We start from the raw sequence: 27,453 nt of genomic DNA, 5'->3' as shown, positions 1-27,453 counted from the left end.
ATGGAGAAGGCGGAAGCAACCCGAGGAGGCGTCTTTGTTCGTGAGGATAGAAGGGCCTTTGTGGAGGGGAGAGATACAGGAACTATAGGAGAGGCCCTTCCAGCTCTGCCTCTCTTATCTCCAGAATTCTTTTACAGAAAACAAAAATAACTTTTATCTGGTTTAAACCACTACTGTTTCTGGGCTCTGTTACTAGCTGCCAAATGCAAATCTTAACTGATGGAGAAGTCCTTGGCAGATTTTGAGCAGGGAATGGAGCCTGCCCAATTGGTGACTCTGCAAAGGCGGGTCTGGAGACCAAAGGGTCCTGGGGAAGGCCAGGAGGTAAAGGTGGCTTTGGCAGGTGGGGACAGACTGAGAATGCACTCACACAGGGGTTACTGATCTTCTTTCCCCCAGGACACCTCTGCTAAACTCCTATTGTATAGTGGCTATTTAAATGTCTATTGGTGGGGTAATTTGAAATCTATTGTCAACTAGCCTCAAAGCTAGGGCAGTTGAGAGGATGGATGTGCTTTGTGCCTATAAAAGAAACAGGTGAATGATGGAGCTGGAAGAGGGTATCAGCATTACAGAAAAAGCAAAGAGGTTACACTTTCTGAACTCTCTGCAGGCATTTCCAAGGAAAGGAACTTTGGTTACATGGGATTGTATAATCAAGATACATTTGAAATGTATCCTTTACTGAGTAGCAACTGTAAATAACATTAAAAAATGCTACTAATGGTATAAAAAAAGCTACTCCTGGAGTAACTTGTAAAGTTCATTTGTATGTTGCAGATTTCTAATGACTATGGATTTTATTAATTTTCAGATGCATGTGTTTGCATTGAGAATGGTTGTCTCTTCTTAATGAACTCATCATTGTGAGACTAAGCAAGAAGTTCATATCTTTTACTTTAGAAGAAATAGACTTTATTTGGATTATAAAAATATGACCATGTTCTGGGCATGGTGGTTCATTCGTATAATCTCAGCACTTGGGAGGCTGAGGCTGTAGGATTATGGTGGGTTCAAGGTTAGCTTGGGTGACATAGTGAGTTCCAGGGCAGCCTGGGCTACAGTGTTAGACTCTGCCCCTGCCCCTCAAAGTGCTGTATTTGGCAGGATGAGGGTACTAAAAACAATACAGAGATTAGCTTGGCTCCAGTATAAGGAGTTTATCATCCCTTTCTGCACTGTCTGAACAGGTAAGAACCTTAATTTCAGGGCCTTTGAGATAGCTCATTGGGTAAAAGTGTTGCTGCTCAACCTGAGTTGAGTTGACAACCCGAGTTTGAGACCTGAAACCTGGGGTGGAAAGGAGAGAACCAACCCCCGAGGGTTGTCTTCTGACCCCCACATTTGTGCTGTGCACGTGCATGCCCAGACTCACATGCACCACACACACACACACCCTAAAATTAAAAAAAAAATTTTTTTAAAGATATTTATTTTATGTGTGTTTTGCCTGCATGTATGTAAGTGTACCTGTGTATGCAGTGCCTGGGGAGGCCAGAAGAGGGCATCGGATCCTCTGGAACTGGAGTTATGGATGGTTGTTAGCCACCTGTGGGTGCTGGGAACAAACCCCAGGTCCTCTGCAAAAGCAGCCAGTGCTCTTAACTGCTGAGCCATCTCTCCAGCCCAAGAAAGAAATCTTAATCACAGGGCATTTGCAGTCCTATGAACTAAATGTACTAACTTAATATTCCATCTTTTTGCTTCCTTAAAAATGAGTTGGGATTCTAAAGTTCCTTTCAAACTTGACTTGAACCAAACTTGACTTGATTAAAAGCCTTAATGCATGCATACATTTCAAGTCTTTAAGTCAGTGGCCTTCAGCCTTCCTCCTTATTTACATATGGAAGAACAAGAAGTGCCTAGTGTTTCCTGAAAATTCTTGCTAACTAATATGTCTATCTTTTCTCTTGATTCTGTGAAAAATATGTATAACAATGCAAATTAGTGGGTATCGGTTGTAACCTGTTGCAAACTCTTGTATATTTTCTGCTAAGTAATGTTATAGTATCATGAGTTGTCCCTTAGCTTACTCCAAATATCAAGGTGATCTTTCCTCCCTCTCTCTGTCCCCCTCTCTCTCTCTCTCTCTCTCTCTCTCTCTCTCTCTCTCTCTCTCTCTCTCTTGTTGTTTGCTTTTTTTGTGTTTTTGAGACACAGTCTCGATACATAGTGCCAGTACTCACTATGTAGCCCAGGCTGGCTTGGAACTCCCAACAATCCTTTATTAGCTTCCTAAGTGCTGGGACTCTAGGTGTGTGTCACCATACCTGGCTTCACATTTAGATTTTTTAATTATGTAGCCCTGAAGTTCCTGGGTTGCATTTTATCCAGTCTTCTTCATACAGGAGAAAAGCAAACTGAAACAGGCAGTCTGCTGAGCACACGATCTTCACTCTAGTTAAGTAATAACAATAGCCACCATTTATGGGGTGCTCTGCATTGCTAAGCTGCTTATCCACATTTTAATCCTGATGAAAGTTCTGGGAAGTATCCATATTGATGAGGAAACAGAGCCTTGGAGCTGTGGCTCAAGGTCACAGTAGGCAGCTGAACAAGGCCAAGTTTAGGTCTTGCTGACTCCTGTGTGGGTTTTGAGGCTGACCTGTCATCTTATAAATAATCTGAAGGAGAACAAGGCCAACTGGCTTAGTGTGACACTTGATTCCACATTTATCCTTTCACTCTGCCAAACTGAAAAACCTTATGGTGATTAAATATTTCTGGCAAATTATACCCTGCCATTTATTGAAAAATGATACTCAAGTATCTTCTATAATTTTTGTTGTTGTTGAGACAGGGTCTCATGCAGTCCAGGCTGGCCTTGAATTCACTGTGTAACCGAGGATGACCTCTAACTTCTGATTTTCACACTTCTATCTCCCAAGTGCTAGGACTAACCGTGTGCCCTCGCTATCAAACCCAGGGCTTTTGTATATGCTAGACAGGCACTCTACCAACTGAGTCACATCTCTAGCCCTACAATTATTTCATTACAAATAAAACTTTGTACCAGCTTTTAACTGTCTAGAGAGGGGACAGTACTAGGGAAATTCCCTGCTTCCTGGCAGTCCTGAGTCACTATAGCTCAGCTTGGAGTGTGTGGAGTCCACTTCTTATATTGTATCTAACAAGATAGGAACAGCTAGTTGGGGTGGTTCAAACAAATAAAAAATAAAAATAATTAAAATGTTTTTAAAAAGAAACAACAGAATGAATATAAACTTAAAAATCAAATGAGGCAACCCTCCTTTAAGAAGCCCACACGATGGGCTGGAGAGTAATAACAAAATAAGTCAGTGTCACTGGATGTCAAACAGTAATACTTAAACAAATGACCCCCCCCCAAAAAAAAACAAAAAACAAAGCAAAAGCCCAAAACCAAATAAAAAACAGGGCTGGTGAGATGGCTCAGGGGGTAAAGGTGCTTGCTGTCAAGAACTAATAACCTGAGTTTAATTCCTGGGACCCAGATGGTGGAGGGAGAAAACTGATTCTCACAGGTTGTTTTCTGACCTTTGTGAATGTAATAAATAAATGTAATAAAAACAAAAATGAACCAAACAACAAAAGTCAGAGCCCCAGCTATGTTCAATTTTTAAAATTTATTTTTATTTTATGTGTATGAGTGTTTGGCTGACATGTACACAAGTGCATCCATGCATGCAATTCCCTCAGAGGCCAGAAGAAGGGACCAGATCTTCTGGAACTCGGTAGTGGTTAACTGCTTTGTGGGTGCTGGGAACCAAACCAGGGTCCTCTGGAAGAGTAGCTGGTGCTTGTAACCACTGAGCCATCGCTCCAGCCCATCGTGTGGGCTTCTTAAAGGAGGGTTGCCTCATTTGATTTTTAAGTTTATATTCATTCTCTTGTTTCTTTTTAAAAATATTTTATTATTTTTATCTTTTATGCGTATGCGTGTATTGCCTGCATGTATAGAAGTGCACCCATTTTGTGCAATGCCCTTGGAGGTCAGAAGAGGGCATCAGATCCCCTAGAACTGGAGTTATGGACAGTTGTCAGCTGCCATGTGGGTGCTGGGACCTGAACCTGGATCTTCTTCAAGAACAGTCAGTGTTTTTAACTGCTGAGCCCATCTCTCCAGCCCCTCATTCTCTTGTTTCTTAAAGACTGCTTTCTGGCTGGGCATGGTGGCGCATGCCTTTAATCCCAGCACTTGGGAGGCAGAGGTGGGTGGATCTCTGTGAGTTCAAGACCAGCCTGGTCTACATAGTGAATTCCAGGTCAGCCCCACTACAGGGAGACCCTGTCTCTAAAAGGCAAAAAGACTGCTTTCTTTTAAGGCAGAGAGGGCCCAGATCAAACCATTATCCTGGAGTTGGACGGGGTGGGGACAAGCTTTCTTTGGAGGAAGTTGAAGACAGAGTCATGTGTTATTTGCTAATTTGTTATTTAGTGGGTCTCTCATCTAAAGGCCATTTCCTAGGGGGTAAATGATTGTAATTTTGGCACTTGGGAGGCTAAAGCAGGAGGATTACTTTGAGTTCAAGGTAAGTGGGATGTTGTCTCAAGAAGAAGAAAAAGTCGTTTTCTTTGTATGAATAAAGAAATCCTAAGGTACCTGTAGTTCCAAGTACTCCAGAGGCTGAGGCAGGAGGATCGCTTGAGTGCTGCAATTGGAAGCCAACCTTTGCAACAAAGTGAGACATTATTTCAAGGAAAGAAAGAAAAAAGAAAAAACAAAACAATTAAAAAAAAAAAATCCTAGGCCACAAATCTTTCCTTTCAGCCTGCCTTTTAGGGTCAGGGGTTTAGAGTCTGGTGAGGTTTTCATGGCTGAGGTTGGGTGGTGTTGAAGCCAGGTGTGATATCTCACACCTGTAATCTCTAAACTTTGAGGCTGAGACAGGAGGATTACTTCAAGTTTGAGGCCAGCCTAGGCTATATAGAAGCTGGAATCCAGTGTGGGCTGCAGAATGAAACTCTTCCTCAAGACAACGCAACCACCCCTACAAAGAAAAGAAAAAGGTGACCGATTGAACCCAAGGTCGTCTTCCTCAGTGTGAACAGGCCAGGACAAACTGTAGATTGGGTCCATTTTTTTGTGCCTAATTTTTCTAAACTTCTGAGAGAAACTAACAACCTGCTAATAAAGTTGTCAAGAGCAGCTAAAATAATGTATCTGAAAGTAATTTAAAATTTGTTATTACAACTAGGAAAATAGAGCTGGGCACACCTGTAAGTCTGGCATCTAGGAGGTTGAGGCAGGAGGATCAGAAGTTAAAGATCATCTTTAACTATATAGTGAATTATAGGCCAACTTTGGCTGCATGAGATGTTGTCCTCCCCCCACAAAACAACCTCTCCCCCCAAATTAATTATGAAATGATGTTTCATAAAAGTACCCCAAATATTAATTATTCATAGCAGTGCAAGTCAGAATTATGTCTAATTGGAGGAGGCTGGTTTACATTCACATGTGGTAACTTTTGGAAATAGATCCTTTCCTTATGTGACTCATGATTGAATTGGAGTTTTCTAGAGGAACAGAATCAATGGTGTGTGTGTGTGTGTGTACCTGAGAAGGTGCATCCACATGTACACACATACATATAATCTCAGCACAAAAGAGGTACAGGCAAGAGGATCAGATGTTCAAGTTCATCCTCAGTTATGGAGGAACTTCAAGTCCAGCTTGGGATACTGGAGACTCTGTCTCAAAACAAAAACAAACAAAATAAAACAAACCCAAGGCTGGGATGTAGCTCAGTGTTAGAGGCCTTGCTTCCCAGTTCCAGGAAATCATGGAACCTTTGAGACGAGGCCTAGCTGGTGGAAGTGGGGCTATAGTAGTGGGGCGTAAAGATTATAGGCCAGGCTGGCCCTAGTTCACATTCTGCTCTCTGCTTCTGATGTGTTACATTGGTGGACCAATGTGTTCCAGCTGCCATGACTGTGTCCCTGGACTGTGAGCCAAATAAATGTTTCCTTCTAAAAGTTGCTTCTGTTATGTATTTTGTCTTAGAAGAGGAAATAATGAATAGAGAGACACATCCTGATCCCTGGATTTTGCAAGTGTGTTACCATATATGGCAAAGGGGAATTAAGATTGAAGAGAATTACATTTGCTAATTTGCTAACCTTACAATAGGGAGTCAGCTTGGATTACTGGGGCTGGGGGTGGGGTGTGGGGGTGGGGTGGAGGTTATAGAAATTACAGAGTCCTGAAATGTGAGGCCAGAAATCTGTAGAAGCTGGAAAATTCAGGGAGGTGGATTGTCCCCCACAGCATCTAAAAAGGCATTTTAGAAATGCAACAGTAAAACCCTGCTGGATTTGTTTATGGTTTGAATGAGAATGTCCCCAAGTATTGAATAGTCTCCAGGTATTTGAGCCCAGTTGGTGGCACTGTTCTGGGAGGTTTAGGACATTTGACCTTGCTGGAGGAAGCACATCAGTAGGATGGCTTGGAGCGTTCATAGCCTGGTCCCACTTCCGGTCTGTCTATGCCTGCTTGAAGATGTGAACACTCAACTTTTTGCTCTGGCTGCCTCCCTGCATGATGGACTCTTATTCTTAGTCCTCTGCAACCATAAGCCAAATAAATTCTTCCTTCTATAAGTTGCCTTGGTTATGGTACTTTATCACAACAGCAGAAAAATAACTACTACAGTATGTATGTATGAATATGTATGTATGTATGTGGGAATGTGGGGGGAGGTGGCTCGTACATGTGTGGAGGTCAGAGGACAACTTACAGGAGTCAGTTCTCTCCTTCCACCATGTAGGTTCTGGGGATGGAACTCAGGTTGACAAGCTTGGCAGCAGACGCCTTTACCCACTGAACCATCTCACTGGCTCCATGTGGGATTTTCAACCCATGGAACTGTGAAATATTGAACTTGTGCTTGTTGGTGGTGATAATTTATTATAGTGTGAGACTAATACCTAAGAAGAATGGCTATAATGATCCTTTGATATGCCAGGGGAATTTGCTCCAGGATCTCCTTTGGATACCAAATTCCACAGATGCCCAAGTTCCTCCTAGAAAATGGCATAATGTTTGCATAAGCCTCTGCATGTCCTTCTTTGCGCTTCAAATCATCTCTAGAGGAACTGGAGAGACGGCTGCTCTTCCAGAGGACCCAAGTTCTTTTCCTAGCACCCATGACAGCTGGCTTACAACAGCCTATAACTCCAGCTCCAGAGGATCTGACACCCTCTTATGGCTTCTTTGGGCATCTACACTCACATATACACAAAGCACACACACACCTACTTCTCCTTCCCATATATACATAATGTAAAATGAAACAAATCAGCTGGGCATGGTGGCACATGCCTTTAAACTCAGCACTGGGGAGGCAGAGGCAGGTGGATTTCTATGAGATTGTCTACATAGTGAGTTCCAGTCTAGCTGGGGCTACAGGGACAACCTGTCTTAAAAAAGGGAAAAACACTGCTGGGCAAGGTGGTGCATGCCTTTAACCCCAGCATTCAGGAGGCAGAGGCAGGCAGATCTCTGTGAGTTCAAGGCCAGCCTGGTCTATATAGTGAGTTCCAGGCTAGTTGGGGCTACAGGGAGACCATGTCTCAAAAAGACCAACAAAACAAAACAAAACAAAAAAAACAACAAAACAAAACCCTACAAAATCCACAGCAAACAAATAAAATAAATCTTAAAAAAATAATCTATACTCACCACAATGTATGTATCATGCAAATGGTCACACTGTATTGTTTAGGGGAATAATGATAAGAAAAAAATCTATACCCATTCAGTGCATATGTAAATATTTTACAAGTGTTTCTTATCTGTGGTTAGCCAAATCCACAGTTGCAGAATCCGCAGATGTGGAAGGCTGGTAATACTGTTAAATTCAATGGAAAACGTGGAGAATAGGGAACTGCCTGGATTCCTGACTCCTTAGCTCTCACCCTTGGTTGATGGGGTGACTCTGGAGTTGACTTTGTTTGCTGGTTCCAGAATTTGTCCCTGCCAAGTAGAATCCATTTTCATTCTTGCTGTGAATTTATGGAGTGCTCTGTGTTGGAACTAGATTCACTGCTCATTCCTTACCCTGTGCCCAGGCCCAGCATCCCTGGAGATCCTTTCCCAGCTCCTGGCTTACAGAAGGGGATCTGGCCCCATTCTGAATCTGAATCCGTGTCTGCGTGGACTCAAGTTCTCCATTCCTGCCTTCTCTCCATCAGTGTCACAACAAACTTGTGTCTACCTAGATCCCATTCTTGAGTGACCCTGACATCGCCATTTCTTCCCCCTGACTTCTGGCCTGCTTGGAATTTTGTTTTACGTCTGTGTGACAGAGGATATGTGTATTAAAATGATGTACTGCCAACATCTCCCTTTTTGTCTACAAGGAAGAATGAGAGCTTTGTACAAGGAGCTCACTAGAGTGCTTTTGTTGAATTAAGCAGGGTCATTGCCAGTGAGGAGAGTTAACATGCTGCAGGAGACAAAAAGAGAGATACTGAGAAAAATTTACAAGAAACTTGAGGAGGAAGAAGGGTCAGTAGAGGAGGGAGTAGAGATGGGTAGACTGCATAATTTTTGAAGAAAGAGAAGGAAATGCAGAAAATGGTTTAAAGGCAGTTTTCTGCATTCTGTATTTCTTTGCTTCCTTAAATGTTCAAGCTGGGTGTGGTGGTATATGCCTATAATCCCAGAACTGGGGAAGCCGAGGCAGGGAGATTGTCAGGAGTTTAATACCTCCCGGGGCTACATAAAAAGACCCTGTCTAGGGGCTGGAGAGATGGCTCAGTGGTTAGGAGCACTTGCTACTTTTCCAGAGGACCCAAGTTTGGTTCCCAGCACCCATGTTGGATGGTTCACAACTGCCTCTAACTCCAGTTCAAGGGGGGAGCTGATACCTCTGGTCTCTGTAGGCACCTGCACTCATGTGCACATACCTCCACTCCCATACACATAATTAAGAAAGGAAGGAAGGGAAAGAGGAAGGGAAGGGAAGAGAAGGGAAGGGAAGGGAAGGAACGGGGAAAAGAGAAGTAGGACATGTGGAGGGCCAGGTGTATTAAATGCTGAGTTTGGCCTTAAGGCATGGCCAAGATGAGCCAGACTAGCCTAAATAGCTTCAAGTGGGAAGAGTCAGGAGAAGAGAAGCAAGAGAGAAAGTGAGTACCCAGGAATTTTCCAGAAGGGTGGTAAGAAGAAGCTGCTCTCAGATTGGTCCCAGAAAGAGAGTGAAGGAAGAGCATTTGTTGGCCAGCTCACGCTGTCTCCATCTACCTTGGACAAGGTTCACACTATACACAGTTAATTCTGGGATCTCCTAGGTGATGTCAGCTAGTCTCCATGATTACTCAGGAAATTGACTTTTAATTAATTGATTAGTTAAGTGCTTTATTTATTGATTGAGACAGTGTCTGGCTATGAAACCCAGGCTGTCCTAGATCTAACTTTTTCTTTTCTTTCCCTCTCCTCCTCTTTCATAGGATTATAGGCTTGTGCAAACATGCCTAGCTAGTTAAGTGATTTGATTAGCCAAATAATATAAACATATCTTTTACTAGTAAAAGATACCTTCAGGGGGTATGCCTCAGTGGCAGAGTACTCATTTAGAATGCAAAGGAAAGGCCCTGGATTTGATCCCTGCTGGGGGTTGTTCAAACAAAAACTGTATTACAGCTGGGTGTGGCAGCACCAACCTGGGCTACATACAGAATTCCAGGCCAGCCTCAGGAGCATAGAAAGACCCTATATCAAAACAAGCAAACAACCACCCCCCCAAAAAAACCCCAAATCCCAACAACTTCTTAAGGGCCAGAAAGATGGCTCAGTGAGCAAAGCAGTTGCCAAGCAACTGTGATGGTTCAGTCCCCAGGACCCCTGTAAAGGTAGAAGGAGAACACTGACTCCACAAAATTGTCCTCTGATTTCTACATGTACTCTGTGGCATGAGTGCACCACCCCTCACTTGGCATCATACACACATACACACAATAATAAAAACAAATATGAACCAGGTGTGGTACATATCGGTAGTCCCAGCACTTGGGAGGCAGAGGCAGGCGGATCTCTGTAAGTTCAAGCCCAGCTTAGTCTACATAGTGAGTTCCAGGCCAGCTGGGGCTACAGGGAGACCCTGTTTCAAAAAGACCAAAAAACAAAAACAAATAAGAACCCCCAAACAAAGAGCTGGGGGTGTAGCTCAGTTACTTGAATACTTGCCTGGCAAGCACTATGCCCTGGGTTCGATCCCCAGGACCTCATAAACCAGGTATAGTGGTGCATGCCTGTAATTTCAACACTCAGGAGGTGGAGACAAAGGGGATCAGAAGTTCAAGGTAAGCCTTGGCTATGTGGCAAGTTTGAGGCCAACTTGTGATACATAATAGCTTGACTCACAAACAAAATAAAACAAACCAGAAGACTGTGAAGGGGATTGTGTTGTCTTGGAATAAGCCTGTCTCTCCCTTCCTAACTCTGCCCTTTGGTTTAATTGGCTAATTTAGGTCTCTTCCCCAATAGGATGAGCCAGTTTCAGAATACTGAATCTTTTTCTGCAGCTTGATGCTGGGAAGTTCTGATCCTCACATTAAGCCACATTCAGCGACCCGGTTCTATCAGGAATAAACAACGATTTGGCATCTCCTTCCATTTTTTTTTTTTTTTTAATCTTGTTTCTGACTTTGTTTTGAACTCTGAAGAGTGGTGTGATTCACTGGGCACTCTGTCAACGTTCCAGAGTTTGTTGCATTGGTCAGAAAATTGATAAGTAAGAAATAAACACAATTAGAGAGAAGCAAAGAGAATAAACATAGAGAGATGGAGGTTTCTGGAGTGGCAAGGAGCTGGCCTTGGTCTCGGGCCTTCTCTTTCATGTGTGTACAGGGCATTTTGATCTTGGTGATTTGTATAGGCTTACCTTGGGCCAGGTAGGTTTTTACAGAGCTGCAGTCATCTCCTAATAGCTGCGGCCTAGGGAAAAGACCTTGGAAAAGTCACTCAGGGGCTGTGAGGGTCTTGTGAGGGCAGGGGGTGGGGGGACTGCAAGAAGGCCTTAGCAGGGGCCAGCGGACTGAAGAGACCTTGATAAGTTGTCACAGCTAGGGTAAGGTTTCAATTATAGGGGAAAACCAGTCTTTTTATAGGGTGAGTTTTTAGAAACTAGGAATAAGAAAACTTGTTTATTTGTTTGTTTAACTATGGAACAACTTGGTTCTATAAAAAGTCAAGACCACAGAGCATTCAGGAGAGCTTCTCTTTCAATGAGCTAGTGCTAGCTCTAGGTAAGTAAACAAACAGGTTTCCTTTTCATTTCTCTTTTATGTTATTAGGAGCTATCCTCAGGGGCAAAGGAAGGCAGGGTAGATGGATTAAATTTGAACTCACAGGCTCAAGAATCGCTGCCTTGGGAGCTGGGGAGATGGCCAGTGGGTCAGAGGGTTTGCTGTGTAAGCATGAAGACCTGAGTTTGAATCCTTAGTATCTACTTAAAAAGCAAGGTGTGGCAGTCCAGGCCTGTAACCCCAGCACAGTGGTTGAGGGAGGAGACAGGAGGATCTCTGGGGTTTGTTGGCTGCCATCCTAGCTCCAGGCTCAGGGAGACACCCTGTCTCAAGGGAATAAAGTGCGGAGTAATAGAGCAGGATACGCTATGTCCTCTTCTAGTCTCCTCATCTGTGCACAGGTGCAGACCAGTGCATGTATGTATGCACATAAAACACACACACACACACACAACCAGCTCTACTTCCTCTCAAGTTTTCAGAAGCCAGCCAGATAGATTGGCTAGTGAAACTTTCTTCAGCTGAAGGGGTAATTTATCCCTAAGGAACCCATAGCTAGAGACTATGGACACAGCCCACGAGGCACAGGAATGACAACCCTCCGGGTGACTGTGGGGGCTGTTACCAGGCAGCATTTATGTTTAGGCAGCAGTGGTCCAGGCACCTAGAATTTAACAGGAACACAGAAATGGAAAAGAGTTGAATATCTGGTTAGGAAAGAACAGCTCCTCTGATGAGATGTGCTAATGGGAGATGTTGCTGTTGGACATGTCTAAGATTTGCAAGAAGACATCATCCCCTCAAACACCCTGGTGTTGTGGTGCTGATATTAACTTATTGGTCAGGATATCTCCACAAACTGGAATTGCATTCACAAGCAATAGGTTTTCAACATTGATCTGCTGGCATCTTGGTGAGGACACAATTTCTGCAACTGATTGTGACAACTCAGAGTATTGATATTGATTATATATGTAGCCCTGGCTGGCCTGCAGCTCACTATGTAGCCCATGCTGGCCCTGAACTTTCAGCAATTCTGTGCCCATCCAGAGCTTGAATTGCAAACATGGGTCATTACGTGCAGCCTCTAGAATCTGTATATGTGATTTTAAAACATTTTAAAAAGAATATTGTATTATTTTTATTTTATATGTATGAGTGCATTGCCTGCATGTATGTAAGTGCACCCATGTCATGCAATGCCTGAGGAGGTCAGACGAGGGCATGAGATTCCATGAAACTGGAATTACAAATGGTTGTTAGCCACCATGTGGGTGTTAGGAATTGAACCCAGGTACTCTGCAGGAGTAGCCAGTGCTCTTAACTGCTAAGCTTTCTCTCTAGTCCCTAAAAGCATTTTTTGAAAACTAAATTAGATGCCAAGTTTTATTCTGTTGTTTTGTGTGTGTGTGTGTGTGTGTGTGTGTGTGTATGTGTGTATGTGTATGAGTATATGTACCTGTGTGAGTGTGAATGCCAGAAGAGAGCATCAGATCCTTGGTAGCAGGACTTATACACATTTTCAGGACACCCAACTCATTATGAGGATACTGGGATTCAAACTCCAGTCCTTATGATTGTGCGGCAAGTGCTCTCAACTCTGGAACCATGTCTCCACACTTTCTGGGTGTGGAATTTTGTCTGAGTTCTTTGCTAGGAATTGGTTGGCTTTTTGAGTACAGTATATATAGAAACAGTGCTGTGATCATTTCCCAGGTTCTACTAAATCTATTGACTCTTCAGGAAAAAATGGTCCACTGGCTGGTGGTATTTTTAAATATGTAAGTCTTGGAGGATTTTTTTTTCCATTCCAGTGAGATATGGCTTAAGTGGCAGTTGTCCAAAGATCTCTGACTCTACCCAGACATTAAAATTCCCTCCTTAGCTGTGTGTGGTGGCACACGCCTTTAAATCCCAATATTTGGGAGGCAGAGGCAGGAAAATCCCTGTGAGATAGAGGCCAGTGTGGTCTACATAGCAAGTTCCAGGCCAGCTGAGGCTATAGTAAGACCCTGTCTTGAAAACAAACAAACAAACAAATAAACAAACCCAAAACTAAAACAAAAAACAAAATCTCCTCCAGCTGAGAGAACAGAGGAAGAAGCTGAGGAAGGCAAATTTCAGATTGCTATTTCTTTGCCTTTATTCTTCCTTGAGACAGGCTATTGTGTATCCCAGGCTATGTTATATAGCCAAGGATGACCTTGAATGCCTCATCTTCTTGCCTTCACATCCCAAGTACTGAGGTTATAGGAACGTATTACCATCATGTCCAAAGAAATTACCGTCTTTACACCTATAAAAGCAAGATAAATTTGTTTCATGATTTTGACTGTAAGCATATGGATTTCATTTGTTTTTAAAAAGAGTTGCTAAAATTACATTTATTTACTTATTTATTTGTGTGTAGGTGTGTATATTTATGTGTGTGGAAATTCATGTGCCACTGTGTGTGTGTGTGTGTGTATTTGTGTGTGAGTGTGAGTGTGTGTAGGTCACCGGTCAGTTTGCTGGCATTGGTTCTCTTTTTTCCATTACCTTTCTTTTTTATTTTAAATTTATTTTCCTTTTCCTTTTTTTTAAATTTAAAGACAGGGTCTCCTGGCCTGGAACTCTCCAATTCAAAACTGGTTTGAATCTCACAGAGATCTCCCTGCTTCTGCCTCCTGAGTGATAGAATTAAAGGTGTGAACTGCCACAACCAATTTGTTGTTTTTACTTTTTTACAAAAATATTTTATTTTTATTTTATGTGTATAAGTGTTTTGTTGCATGTATGTAACTATAGTACATGCATGAAATACCCACAGAGACCAGAAGAGGGTGTTGAATCCCCTGGACCTGGAATTATGAATGGTTATCAGCCACCATGTAGGTTTTCATAACCAAACTTGGGTCCCCTAAAGAATTACATGGTGGCTAACAACCACCCATAACTCCAGTTCCAGGGCATCATGCCCTCTTCTGACTGCCTTGGGCATTGCACGACAATGGTGTAGTTATACATTAAGGAAAAACACTCAGACACATAAAAACATTTATTAAAAAAGATCCTAATACAGCTTCTGTGTGAAGGAACTTGGTTGAAAATATCTTCTGCATTCTTGGAAAGAGTGATGTTTTTATGTTAAAGCTTGCTTTTTCTCAGCACGATTGACATTTTGTTGTTGAAGTTTCTGCTTATGTGATTCAGTATCAGTGCTGTTCCTCTGAGAACTATATAAATGATGTAGAAAAGTACAATAAAAATGAACTGGAGAATAATGGAGCCAGGGAAATGACTCGATGGAAGAGAGCACTGGGTACACAAACATGAGGACCAGAGTTTGCGTCTCCATCACCCACATAAAAGCTGTATGTGGCTGTGTACACTTGTAACCTCAGTACCAGGATGAGTGGGAGACAGGAGGATTGGTGGGGCTTATTTGTGAGTCAGTCTAGTCAAAAAACACAAGCTTTAGGTTTGGTGAGAGACCCTGTCTCAATGGGGAGTGATAGAATAGGACAGTAGACATCTTCCTCTGGCCTCTGTATGCATGCTCATGGGCATGTGTACTTGAGCACACACATGTGCACACACATGCATACCACACATGCGCACACACACACATGGAAAAATGGATGAAATGTCAGCATGTACATACAATGGCATCAATATGCATTATCAGCAATATTTTGGAAACTTTTATGAGAAAAGCCCCTATTTCCCACTAGTGTTCCTGGGAAAGCAAAGTTGATGGATAAAGAAGAGCTGCGTGTGAGGATGCACATCTGTAATTCCAGTCCTTGAGAGATGGAGGTAGGAAGATCAAGAATTCAAAATTGGGGCTGGAGAGATGGCTCAGCAGTTAAGAACACTGGCTGCTATTCCAGAGGACCCAGGTTGGATTCCCGGTACCCACATGGCAGCTGACAACCCTCTGTAACTCCAGTTCCAGGGGATCCGACAGCCTCCTCTGGCTTTCACTGGTTTTACACGACATGGGTGAGCTTACATACATGTAGGGAAAACACTCATAAAGTAAAAATTAATTAATTAATAAAAAAATATTCAAAACCCACCTTGGTTACTTAAGTTTGAGGCCAGCCTGGTCTACATGAGCCTCTGTCTTTAAAAGCAAAAACAAAACCAATAAAACAAAGCAAAACAACAGCAACAAAAACATAAAAAAAGGAGGGAAGGGTAACCTCATGATGATGCGGCAAGGCTGTTCAGTAGGCTACAGAGATCCCCTCCTGAGGATTTCAATCGCTCCTCTGGTTGGTGTAGGATGGATAATCAAATTAAGTACTTAGCAGAGCAAGAGCCAAGGGTCTGAGGGTTACATCTTGTCTCTCCCTGTCTCTGTCTCTGTCTCTCTCTGCTTCTTGCTGCCTTGAGATGAAGAACACCCCTTGCCATAGGATCCCACTCTCATGATCTGTCCAAGTGCATGGATTAAGCAACCATGGACCAAACCCTCTGAAACTGTGAACCAAAATTAACCTATCCTCTTTTAAGTTGCCCTCTGAAGTATTTTCATCACACCCATGTAAAGGTAGCTCCTGCCAGGCCAGAGAAGGAAGTATTCTGGGTGATCCATCAGCACTCTTTGGGGAAGCAAGAAGTACAGGAGATTCCCTTGGATCCATGAGAAATGGATTATGACTCTCAGATGGTGAGAAGTGTAATGGTAAATTAAAAAAAAAAAGCTTTATTGGGGCTGGAGAGATGGCTCAGCAGTTAAGAGCACTGACTGCTCTTGCAGAGGACCTGGGTTCAATTCCCAGCACCCACATGGCAGCTACAAACCATCCTTAACCCTAGTTCCAGGGGAATCCAAAGCCCTCTTCTGACCTCCGTGTCATTGCACGACACAGGTGCACTCACATACATGCAGGCAATACACTCATACACATAAAATAAAAATTAAAAAACTTTATTATATTTATGTGTATGAGTGTATCGCCTACATGTATGTAAGTGCATCCATGTGCAATGCCTGCAGAGGTTAGAAGAAAGCATTGGATCCCCTGGAACTGGAGTTACGGATAGTTGTTAGCTGCCATGTGGGTGCCAGGAACTGAACCCAGGTCCTTTGCAAGAGCAACTGGTGCTCTTAACCACTGAGTCATCTCTCCAGTCCCATGATGGTTTCTCATTGAACTGGAAGCTTGCTATTTCAGCTAGGTGAGCTAGCCAGTGAGCTTCTGGGATCTGCCCATCTCCTACAATGCTGAAATTACATGCACATGCAGCCATGCCTGGATCTTTTGTGTAAGTGTTGAGGATTCAAACGCAGGTCCTCATAGTTGTATAACCTCTTATCCACTGAGCCATCTCCCCAGCCTGACTTTTTAAAAATAGAGTTGTTTTTATATATATTTGCATGTATGTGCTACATGTGTGTGGAGGCCAGAAGAGGGCATTGTATCCTTCTGGAGCTGGAGTTACATGTGGTTGTGAGCCACCTGACATGGGTGCTGGAAACTGAACTCAAGTCCTCCGGAAGAGCAATAAGTGCTTTTACCCACTGAGTCATCTCTCCAACCCCACCCCCCCACCTCCATCTTTACCTGGATTCTGGGGCTTGAACTCAAGTTGCCAGGTTTGTACAGCATGTGTTTTTACCCATTGAGCCATCTCCCTGGCCCCAAAACTTATGTTTTAGATTTGTTTTTTATTATGTGTGTCTCTGTGTGGGGTATGTGCATGTGAGTGCAGGTGCCCACAGAGGCCAGAAGAAGGCATCAGCTTTGTAGAAGCTGGAGTTACAGGCAGTTGTGAGTTGCCCAATGTGGGTACTGGGAATGAATTTGGGTCTTCTGCAAGAATAGTACTTGCTTTTAACCACCGACCCATCTCTTTAGGACGTACCCCCCTCTTTTTTCAAGACAGGGTCTTACTGTGTTGTCCTGGCTGGCCTAGAGCTTGCTATGTAGACCAGGCTGGGCTTGAACTCATAGAGATCCTCCTGCTTCTGGCTCCTGAGTGCTGGTATTAAAGGTATGCCCACCACACTCAGCAGTAAGTACTCTTTTGAATTAAAAAAAAAAAAAAAGCCTGGAGAAATGGCTCAGTGGGTAAAAATGCTTGCTGAGCAAGCGTGAGGACCAACATTTTGATTCCAGCACCCAAGTAAAAGCTGGGCGTAGTCTTGCACATGCCTGTATCCCCAGAGAGAGAGGTATGGTTGGAGAGAGAGGATCTCTGGGGCTTGCTGACTGCCAGCCTTGCCAGAAAAAACCCTTAAGCTCTAGCTTTAATGAGGGACCCTGCTTTAAAGGAACAGAGCAGGGACTGACAAAGGAGCACACCCACCACTGTCCTCTGGCCTCTGTGTGGGTACCAACACACACGTGAGCATATACCACACACACACACACACACATACACCACACACACTCACTCACACACTCACTCACACACACTTTTAAGAAGAAAGAGAAACAGAGGCTGGAGAGATGGCCCAGTGGTTAAGAACCCTGGTTGTTCTTGAAGAAGACCCAGGTTCAAATCCCAGCACCCACATGGCAGCTAACAACTGTCCGAAACTCCAGTTCCAGGGGATCCAACAGCCTCTTCTGTTCTCTGAGGGCATTGCATGACATGGGTACACTTACCTACACACAGACAATACAGGCATACACATAAAATAAAAATAATAAATAAAATATTTTTAAAAAGGTGAGAAACAAATATACCCTGTCTCAAACAAGGTGGACAGTACCCAAGGCTGTCCTCTGACCACCACTTACATACCATGGCATAGACATACCCACATTAAGTTTTTATTTTAATTTTATTTTAAATATTTTATTTTGGGGCTGGAGAGCTGGCTTAGCGGTTAAATGTACTGACTGCCCTTGTAGAGGACCCAGGTTCAATTCCCAGCACCCACATGGCAGCTAATAACTGTCCATAAATCCAGTTCCAGGGAAATTTGATGCCTTCTTCTGATCTCAGTACATTTACATACATGTAGGCAATACACTCATACACATAAAATAAAAGTAATAAATAAGATTTTTAAAAATTATTTTATGTGTATGTGCACCACATGCATGCAGTACCCAAGGAGGCCAGAAGACGGCACAAGATTTCCCCCAAATTTGAGTTAAGTCACCATGTGGTTGCTGGGAACTGAATTCAGGCCCTCTGCAAGAGCAGTCAGTGCTCTTAACTTTTGAGCCAGCTCTCCAGACCCTAAAATTATTTGATTTTTAATTTTTATTTATGTAATTATATATATACATATATGTGTGTGTTTTGCCTACATGTATGTAAGTGAAGCATGGCATGCAATACCCACGGAGGCATGAGAGGGTGTTGGATCCCCTTGAACTAGAGTTATAGGTGGTTGTTAGCTATTGTGTGGGTGCCGAGAACCAAATTTGGGTCCTCTACAAGCATAGCTCTTAACTGTTGAGCCAGCTCTCCAATCCCAAAAATTTATTTATTTATTTTTTATTAATTTTTTTTTTGCTTTATTTATTTTATGTGTATGAGTGTTTTGCCTACAGGTGTGTAAGTGCACCCATGTCATACAGTGCCTGTGGAGGACAGAAGAGGGTGTTGGTTCCTCTGAAACTGGAGTTATGGATGGCTATTAGTCGCCATTTGGGTGCTGGGATTCGAACCTATGTCTTCTGCAAAAACAGCCAGTACTCTTAACCACTGAGCCATCTCTCCAGTCTATTTATTTATTTATTTAATTTATTTATTGGTCTTTTTGAGACAGCGTCTCCCTGTAGCTCCAGCTGTCCTGGAACTCACTATGCGACCAGGCTGGCCTTGAACTCACAGAGATCCACCTGCCTCAGCCTCCCGAGTGCTGGAATTAAAAGTGTGCTCCACCACGCCCGACAGTCTATTTATTTTTTAAATGTTTACTTATTTATATACCTATTTATTTATCTATCTGTTTTTTCTCTGTATGAGTGTTTTGCCTGCATGTAAGTGCACCATGGGAATGCAATGCCCACAGAGGCCAAAAGAGGGCATTAGATCCCCTGGAACTGGACTTACAGACAGTTGTTAGCTGCTGTGTGGGCGCTGAGAACTGAACCTGAGTCCTCTGCAAAAGCAGCTCTTAACCTATGAGCCATCTCTCCAGCCCTATTTTTATGTTGTAACGTGTATGAGTGTTTTGCCTACATGCCTGTAAGTGTACCACATGTACTCAATGCCTGCAGAGGCTAGAAAATGGCATCAAATCCTTTGGAACTGGAGTTAACAGTCAGTTGTGATCTGCCATGTGGGTGCTGAGAACTGAACCCAGGTCCTCTACAAGAGCAGCCAATACTCTTAACCATTGAACCTTCTCTCCAGTCCTAATTTTAATTTTAATTTTTATTATTTTAAACAATTTATTTATTGTGTGCATGTGTATGTGCATACTTTTGCATGTGGAGTCAGAGGACAACTTGTGGGCTACTTCTCGCCTTCTACTATATGGGATCTGGGGATCGAATTCAGGTTGTCAGGTTTGGTGGCAAGTTTCTTTACCTATCGAGCCATTTTGCTGACCCCTTAAATTCTTCTTACTATTGTTTGTGTGTGCATGTGTGTGGGCATGCATGCCATAGTGCATGTGTGGAAATCAGAAGACAACTTGCAGTATTAGCTCTCTCCTTCCAGCTTTACCTGGGTCTTCAAGATTGAACTCAGGTTGCCAGGCTTCCATGGCAAGCACCCATACCCACTGAGCCATCTGATTGACCCTAAAACTGTTTTTTTTTAAAAAAAAATAAACTCAAACTTTACTGTAAAAAACTGAGTGGAATAAATTAGAGAGTTATGCAGTAGACAACTGTATTTTTGCTGCCTGCATTTATTGCTCTGAAATCAGATTTCACTATGAAGTTGACTTAAGAAGATCCAGTCACTGGCTGGAGAGATGGCTGAGTGGTTAAGAGCACTTGATGCTCTTGCAAAGAACCCGGGTTCAGTTCCTAGAGTACACATGGTGGCTGATAATCACCAATAACTTCAATTCCAGGGGAATCTGCCCTCTGCTGGTCTCCATGGGTACTGCATCCATGTGGTGCACATACATACACATAGGCTATCACTTGTACGCATAAAATAAAATAAAGCTTTAAAAAAGAATATCCAGTTATTCTATCCCAATGAGTGGCTATGATAAAGGGATGATCAGAATCAAGCAGATAATCACTGGGCTCTGGGGAGATATGTAACTGGTTGTCCATTTGGAAGGAGATGTTAAATTTCTACTTATCATTCACAAATATTAACAGGTGTGATTGTTAGAAATGATGAGTCTACTGTTCTTAGAAGACACAAAGGCTAAAAGCCATAATGATAAACTGATAATTTGGTTACATGATGTATGACTGTACAATGTTATAAATAAAGTTAAAACATAAGCAATATGGTCTGTATAAGATTAGTCCATCAACAGTCAGGCATGGATGGAGGAGGGGTTCAGGGACCCCTATCATGAACTGATGAACTAGTTCCTACTGATAGATTTGGGGAAAAGGGGGATCATTGCCTTCAGTTGTGTGACCACTGGTGACCCCACCAGACTCTAGTAGATAGTCCAAATCTAATGGTCACATAGATGGCCCTGGTTAAACTAAATGTGTCACTAGACCAAACCCAAAGTCATGAATCTGGGGATGAGACAGAGAGTGAGGAAGCAGGGTAGATAGGGTCAAGAGGGAGAATAACCAAAATTATTATATACATGTGTAAAATTGTCCAGGAACAAATTTGATTTATTAAAAAAAAATTGGGGGTTGAAGAGGTGGCTTGGGCATTAAGAGCACTTGCTGTTCTTCCAGAGGACCTGGGTTCAATTCCCAGCACACACATGGCTCTGGCTCTATCTCCCTCTTCAAGTCTTCATGGGCACTACACACATACCAGTAAACATATGGGCAGTCAAAACATCTGTACAAATAAAAATAAGTAAATCATTAAAAAAAAGCAATAGGATGGAAGTAAATATTTGCTATATATAACAAAGAATTGGTATACATATTATAACCTCTACATATTGGCAAGTAAAAAGAGGCAAGACAACAGAAGTATGGGCAAAGACTATGAATGGATAATTCACATGAGGATATAGAAAAGGCAAACCCTCCCTCTAGGGATGAAATCTACTCAATAATCAAGGAAATGCTATCTATCTATCTATCTATCTATCTATCTATCTATCAATCATCTATCTATCAATGTTCTATCTATCTATCTCTATCATCTATCTATCATCTATCTATCTATCTATCAATCAATCTATCTATAGCTATCTATCTATCTCTATCATCTATCTATCTAACTATCATCTATCTATCTTCTATATCTATCTATCATCTATCTGCCTCTATCATCTATCTGTCTGTCTATCATCTATCTATCTATCTATCTATCTATCTATCTATCTATCTATCTATCATCTATCTGTCATCATCTATTTATCTTATTTGGAGACAAGTTCTCATTGTGCAGCCCAGGCTGGCCTCAACCTCACAATGATCAGTTTCCTGAGAGAACCTGGCCAGGGAAATGCACTTTAAGACAGCAACACCAATCCCAGAACTTGGGAGATGGAGGCAGGAGGAAGAGGAGTTCAAGGTCATCCTTAGCTATACAGTGAGTTTGAGGCTAACTGGGCTATATGTCTCAGAAAACAAACACAAACAGGGGCCTGGAACATGGCTTAACTGATAAAGTGCTATGCAAGCATGGGGACCTGAGGTTTGTCTCCAACGCCCATGTAAAAGCATGCCTGTAATCCCAGCACTGGAAAGGCAGGGGCAGGAAGAACACAGGCTTGCTGGCCAACTGTTCCAATTGTATTGCTGAGCTAGGTCTTCAGTGAGAGACCCTGTATCAAAAAAGGTAGAGAGGGATTAAAGAAGATACCCATTGTCGACCTCTGGCTTCCACAGTCATGCACACATGCATGCATGTGCACCTATATACACATGTGCATCCTAAAAAGCACATGTGCACATATGTGCACCCACGCATGTATCTGCACACGTGTGTGTACATGCATACACACACACAAAAAAAACAACGAAACAGCCACATAGCGTTCCATGTTATGGATGGTCCCCTGATCCATTTTCCTAGTGATGGGAATTTGGGCTGTTTTTAACTTCTTGCATATACTATTCAAATGAACACCCCTGTCTTACCACTTTAGAAGCTACTTTGGAGAGAGTAAAACTTGTAAACTTAAAGCTAGGCTGTTATAGCAAACATCTTAGTATCTGGGTTGCAAACTGAAGTTGTCTATTATGTGAACATACTCTCAAACTTATCATCAGATTATTCTTTGGATTTTATTTTAAATCATGTGCTTAATCTAATACACTTAGAGACTACTGGAACTTTTTCTGGTCAGATTAGTTCAAACAGTTAGTAATTGTTCTCCTTCCTTGAAATAAAGCTGATTGAAGGATTACACTGTTTGAATAACTGTAAGATTCGGAAGCTCTTATAAAGACTTACTTATTTGGAAGTTTAAAAATATTCATTTTTTTGGATTTATGGTTTAAACATGAACATTTGGCCACTGCTATGGTTTGCTTTACTGTTCATAAGGTCTGTGTCCCAGGGAGAGGAAATTGTTGAATCTCTATTTAGTAATGAAAAAATATTTAGCAAATTAAACACTTTAGGAATCTGTCTCTGTCCTCTCTCTCTCTCTCTCTCTCTCTCTCTCTCTCTCTCTCTCTCTCTCTCTCGTGTGTGTGTGTGTGTGTGTATTTTGAGACAAGGTCTGCTGTGTAAATCTAGCTGTCCTACAACACATTGTATAGACCAAGCTGGCCTCAAACTCTCCTTCTCAGTCTCCCAAGTGCTGGGATTACAGACGTGTGCCACCAAACCTAGTTCTTTCTGTTTCTGTCTCTCCAGGTTCTTGCTAAATAGCCTAGTATGGCCTCAAACTCACAATCTTTTTGCCTTAGCTTCTCGAATGCTGGGATTATAGTTGGGGGCCACCATTCCTACCTAGGAAATGCCTTATGTAGAAATACTCATAAGAGTATACACACATACCCCTACACAAGGATGTTCATTGAATTATTCTTTGAAATAAATAATTGGAAAATATGACATGTTATTACCAATATTGGAATGAACAAATGAATCATAGCCAATCCCTGAGTGACAGCTGCATGTGCCATTTTGGAAGAATGTCCTGTAAGAGATGTAGGGTAGTAGATTACACTCTTAACCCTAGCACTTGGGAGCTGAGGCAGGAAAATTGCCAAGAGTTAAAGGCTAGCCTGGACTACCCTGTCTCAATAAAAAGGTTCACTCCAAGTGGTTCAAATGAATAGATTTGGGGAGGTTGTTTTTGAAAATTAATTAATTAATTAATTGTGTATAAATGTTATACCTGCATGTATGTAAGTGCACCCATGTTGTGCAAGACCCACAGAGGTCAGAAGAGGGCGTCAGATCCCCTGGAACTGGAGTTATGGATGGTTGTGAGCTGCCATGTGGGTTCTGGGATTTGAACCCAGGTCTTCTGCAAGAGTAGTCAATGCTCTTAACCACTGAGCCATCTCTCAAGTCCCAGAGGTTTATTTTTGAAACGGGTCACACTATGTAGCCCAGGCTAGCTCTGAGCCTCTTGTTTCTTGCTTCCTCCATATTTAGTCTCCCATGAATTACAGGTGGATGCTACCAAACCCAGCAATTTGTTGTTTGTTTTTGTGGTGCTGGGGGTGAAACAAGGGGTATTAAGCATACTAGCCACATGCTCTCCACTGAGCTTATAACAGATTTCTTGTCTCTTTTTCTTTATGGTTTTTTCTTTTCTTTCTTTCTTTCTTTCTTTTTTTTTTTCATTTTGGTCTTTTTGAGACAGGGTCTCCCTGTAGCCTCAACTGGCCTGGAACTCACTATGTAAACCAGACTGGCCTTGAATTCACAGAGATCTGCCTGCCTCTGCCTCCCAAGTGCTGGGATTAACGGCCTGCGCCATGACACCCGGATTTTCTTTTTTTTTCTTTGCATGAATTTTTTGCCTGCTTGTGTGTAGGTGCACCATGTGTGTATGATGTTCAAGGATGCTGGAAAATGGCATCAGAGCCCCGGAACTCGGGTTGTGGATGGTCTTTAGTGGCCTTGTGGATGCTGGCAACGAAGCCTGCTGAGTTATCTTTTCAGCTCCTAATTTTCTTTTTATTTTTTGAGACTAGTCTCATGTAGTCCAGGCTGGTCTTAAATTCACCATGTACCAGAGGATGACCTTGAATTTTTGATCCTCCTGCCTCCACCTTCTAAGTGTGGGCTTACAGGCATGTACTACTGTGCTTAGTTTATGTAGTTCTGGGGGCTGACCAATCAATATCTTCCACACTACTTTTTTCCAGAGTTGGGAATTGAACCCAGGTTCTCACATATGCTAAGCCAAAACTCTACCACAGAGTCACACCCCCTAGTACTATATCATATTTTTAAGTGGAAAAAGTTACATATCAATGTAAAATATATATATATATATAATTTTTTTGGTCTTTTTGAGACAGGGTCTCCCTGTAGCCCCAACTATCCTGGAACTCACTACGTAGACCAGGCTGGCCTTGAACTCACAGAGATCCACCTGCCTCTGCCACCTGGCTATTTTTGTAAAAGGAAAATAACAACCACACACTTGAAATACACATATTTGGGGATGGAGAAATGGCTTAGTGGTTAAGAGCACTTATTGTTCTTGCAGAGGTCCTGGGTTCAGTTCCCAGAATCCATGTGATAGTAAACAGTCTGCAACTCCAGTTCTGGGGGATACAACACCCTCTTCTGGCCTCTGAGGGCATTTCCTTCATGTAGTGCACTTACATGCAGGCAAAACACCCATATGCATAAAATACAAATAATAAAAATCTAAAAGTACATATATTTATTGGACCAGTATGGTATGGCTCAGTGGATTAAGGTGCTTGCCACCAAGTCCAACCACTTGAGTTTGAAATCCTGGACCCACATGGTGGAAAGAGGGAACCGAGTCCCAAAGGCTGTGGGGTTGTCTTTTGACCTCCACAGACATACTGTGATGAGTTTACACCCCCTCATTAATAAATAGACAGATGGATAGATAGATAAATAAATAAATGTTTTACATCGACCCCATATTTATGGTGGCACATACCTATAGTTTTAGTCAGTCAGAGGCTGAGGTAGAAGGATTACTTGAACCCTGTAATTAAAGACCAGATTGGGTAACATACTGAGAAACAAGACAGAGAAGGAGGAGGAAGAGGAGGAGGAAGAGGAGGAGGAAGAAGAGGAGGAGGAAGAAGAAGAGCAAGGGAGGGAAAGGGAAGAGAGGAGGAGGAGGAGAGGGAGGAGGGAGAGAGAAGGAAAAGAGAATTGATTTACATGATCATAAATGTTGTATAAGAAGACTTTATAGACTAAACCCAGCATCGCCTGTACAAGGTAAAAACAAAAAAATGCAAAAGAAAACTTTTACTTCTAATTTTTTCTTTTCTTTTTGCTCAACTCCCTCCTCATCTTTTTTTCCCCCTCTTGGGGTAATGTTGTCTTTTCATTATGAGAAAAAGTAGCAAGTTCAACACAGTACAGAAAGCTGAAGTGTAGTATAGGACAGAAACACCAGCAGGAAGAAAAAGGTAACAGCAGAAGAAGAAACATTGCAGAATACAGAAGGTGTCGCTGCCTCTCCTCTGGGGATTGGCCCAAACAGTTAGGTGGCAGCACATATGTTTCCCTGGTAGGGTGGATATTCTTTTGGAGGTTACAAAAAGGGGGGAACCAATAGCCTAGTTGGTAGAGTGCTTGCCTAGCATGCACGAAGTCCTGAGTTTGATTCCCAGCACAGTATAGATCCGATGTGGTGGTGCATGTCTGTAGTTGCAGCACTTGGGAGGTGCAGGCAGGAGGATCAGAAGTTCAAGGCCATCCTCAGCTACATAGTGAGTTTGAGGTCAGCCTGGGCTACATGAGTCTATCAAAAATGGGGAGGGGTCCTCACCAGCTTTTTTACCTGTACCTATTCAGCTACCTTAGGACCAACTTGAAGACGAAAGAAAAACAAGATGTCAGAGCTCACAGCAGACCTCACTGGGCTCCTCTAGAAAAAAAAATCTCCCCTATATGGATAGTGAAAAGGCTGGGTACCTTGATTACTAGAAGAGTTTTGGAGATGAAGGGCTTTTCCAGAAATCCTTGTGGCCCAGTATCCACTGGATATGGAGGAAAGAAAAGAAAGTTGAATGTACTGACCATTGAGGTGAATCCTGAAGAAAAAACGAAATATATGATATAATTCTGGACAAAGACGGGTAACAGACAAGGTCATTTATAGCTCTCTATATACTGATCTGGTTCCAAAGACGGTTACAAATACAGATGCCCAGATGTGCAAAGACCCGATGAGGAAGCTATTAACGTGCTAGTTCAATATCTGATCCACACCATCCCAGCAAGGAGTGGCATTCAATTCTGGAACAAAACAGAGGGTTATTCAGATAACAGAAATGCATGAAGATTCATTGGAGCATCAAGATTCAAGATTAGGGGCTGGGTTGCTCAGCAGTTAGGAGCACTGGCTGCTCTTGCAGAGGATCCAGGTTTGGTTAGCAGCACCCACATGGTGGCTAATAACCATCTATCCTCCAGTTTCAGGGAATCTGATGCCCTCTTCTGGCTTCCTCCAGCATTACACACACCACACACTTAAGTACATGCAGGCTAAACACGCCTATACATTAAAATAATTAGATCAATCAATAAATAAATCACTCAAGACTAATAATAAAATTCCCCAGGACCACTTTCTTCTGCATGTGTGGTATGGTCTTCCAGTTGGAAGATGACTGTAAAGAAACAAGCCTGGAAGATTCCTCCTTGTATTTCCAACTGGAAAAATGTAAAGGATTATATACAATCCCATTAGACAAACGTCAAGCTGCTGATGGAAGAGGATTCCAGATGGTATACACGAGTGGAAAATTTTGCTGAACTGGCTGAAGCTCTCTACACGGCTGATTGGAAGGCTTGTAAGGTTGTGACAGAGTGTCCAAGGAGAGAGCAGGATGGCTCAAAAAGACAAGGAAAGTATGCAGAGCAGCTTAGAGAGAGAAATGGCCCAGAAAGCCAAAGAGAGGAGAGCTGGGATCAAAACTTATGTGGAACAAAAGGATGGAGAGGCACAAGAGAGATGAGCTCTGGCATGGTTGAGGAAAAGAGAAACTAAAGTCTCTCCAGGGCACCTCCCCGTCCTCC

General features: G+C 42.5%; 1 protein-coding gene and 1 pseudogene across 1 annotated transcript in view; both read left to right on the top strand.

Annotated features, from left to right (window-relative positions):
• On the top strand, positions 1-27,392 carry LOC103737866 (annotated as a pseudogene).
• Positions 1-27,453, top strand: part of Apold1 (apolipoprotein L domain containing 1) — a 77,123-nt gene that overhangs the window by 23,639 nt on the left and 26,031 nt on the right. The window lies entirely within an intron of this gene.

Source organism: Nannospalax galili, unplaced genomic scaffold (assembly GCF_000622305.1).
Source record: "Nannospalax galili isolate Female #2095 unplaced genomic scaffold, S.galili_v1.0 scaffold210, whole genome shotgun sequence".
Classification (NCBI taxonomy): domain Eukaryota; kingdom Metazoa; phylum Chordata; class Mammalia; order Rodentia; family Spalacidae; genus Nannospalax; species Nannospalax galili.
The sequence above is the reverse complement of the archived record's forward strand: the minus strand, read 5'-3'. Positions and strand labels throughout refer to the sequence as shown.